General features: G+C 63.1%; 1 protein-coding gene across 1 annotated transcript in view; it reads left to right on the top strand.

The window, feature by feature from the left end:
- The window catches only part of LOC102760599 (aquaporin-2), a 17,098-nt gene that overhangs the window by 13,714 nt on the left and 1,577 nt on the right, over positions 1-1,807 (top strand). The window lies entirely within an intron of this gene.

Here is a 1,807-nt window from a genome sequence, read left to right as displayed (position 1 = left end):
GGGCCCACATCAACCCTGCCATCACGCTGGCCCTCCTCGTGGGCAACCAGATCTCCCTGCTGCGGGCTGTCTTCTACGTGGTGGCCCAGCTGGTGGGCGCCATCGCCGGGGCGGGCATCCTCTATGGGCTGGCACCGCTCAATGCGCGGGGCAGTCTGGCCGTCAATGCGGTGAGTGTCCCGGGACGGGGGTGGAGCGGGACCGGCCTAGGCCCCCCGGACTCCAGCTCCAGAATGGATGCCGCCGTGTGGGCCAGAGCACCCCCGGGCAGCAGGAGGAATACCCAGGCTGGGGTGTGCCTGCGCAGCCTTCCCGGTTTTCACCTTCCTCCTCTGCCGGCCCCTCTTGCTGCCCCTTGCTGGCCTCTCTCCTGGTGCCTACTGCCCCTCCTTTCTTGTCGGAAACTCCTGCTTTTCTCCTGCCTCCCCCTGAGCTCTGCCCTCCTCCTGTGCCTCCAGCTCCTGTCGGTTCCTCGGTGGAGTGTTTACATGGAACCATCAGGGAGCGGGGTTACAATCTTGGCTTCTGCTGACCCTGGCCGCTCGGGGTCCCGTTTTTCTCAGCCATTGCAGGGGCCGGCGGTCGCCTACCACAGCAGGTGTCAAGGGATCCGTTTAGAGACCGTGCATGCGAACCCCTAATTCTGCTCTAATGTGAGGGTCTCTGTTGCATATTGGTTCCTGTGCCTGACCCCCGGCTGCCTCCCCCGCCCCGAAGGCCCAGATTTAGCCCCACGTCCCATGCAAACTGGGTTCATTAGTCAAACACAGAGGAGGATTTTCTCGGCCATTGTCAAGCCCTGAGTCAGCCGCACTGGAGAGACGGGTTTGAGGTTGGCCCTGGCAGTGGCTCAGGCACGGGCGGGAGGTGGGCTGGGGGTGCAGTAGGCAAACTGCGCAGCTGCCCACAGGAGGGAGGGTAAATGCCAGCTTGTGGGGGTTGGAGACTGGGCAGAACCGTTGACAGGGCTGTGTCAGTAGAAGCTCCCCTTATGCCACCCTTCGGCCGTAGGCCTGCGCCCCAGGCTCTGTACGTACTGGGAAGTATGTAGTCTCTCTGGCAGATGGCCTCCCTGACTTGACGTGCACTGGGCTGTAGGTGTCCTTGGAGGCCCTACACCCACTTCCCCAAGGCCCTGGCCATAGAGCCAGAAGGCGATCCTAACCCACCTCCCCTTGCAGCTCAACAGCAACACGACGCCCGGCCAGGCCATGGTGGTGGAGCTGATTCTGACCTTCCAGCTGGCGCTCTGCGTCTTCTCCTCTACCGACTCTCGCCGCACCAGCCCTGTGGGCTCCCCAGCCCTGTCCATTGGCCTGTCCGTCACCCTGGGCCACCTTGTGGGGGTGAGCAGAGCTGCCATGTGGATGGGGTTGTGGGGAGCCCCTCAGGGCAAATAATGGGGCCCTAGAGCAGTACCTCTCTGGACCAGTGAGCCCTGCAGTTGGGCCTGGGGTGGGGCTGCTGTACCCTGTCTCAGACTGGAGCCCCCCAAATCTTCTCTGGCCTGAGGGGAGATGGGAATAAGTGGGAGTTGAAGTGGGGGCAGGAAACCAAGCCCAAGCTCAGGACAGAAGGGAGGAGTGTGCACAGAGACCGGTGAGGGAGAGGTCACCTGCCTAGGAACTGGAGATCTTGGGTTGGAGCCCCTGGCCGAGCCCCTGGACTGCTGGGTGAGCCTGGGAGAGCTGGGGCCCTGTGGGAGCAGACAGGCACTTTGTCCTCCTCACCACCTCCCTCTCTGTGTCCAGATCTATTTCACCGGCTGCTCCATGAACCCAGCCCGCTCTTTCGGCCCCGCAGTGGT

This window comes from Myotis davidii, unplaced genomic scaffold (genome assembly GCF_000327345.1).
Source record: "Myotis davidii unplaced genomic scaffold, ASM32734v1 scaffold290, whole genome shotgun sequence".
Classification (NCBI taxonomy): domain Eukaryota; kingdom Metazoa; phylum Chordata; class Mammalia; order Chiroptera; family Vespertilionidae; genus Myotis; species Myotis davidii.
The sequence above is the reverse complement of the archived record's forward strand: the minus strand, read 5'-3'. Positions and strand labels throughout refer to the sequence as shown.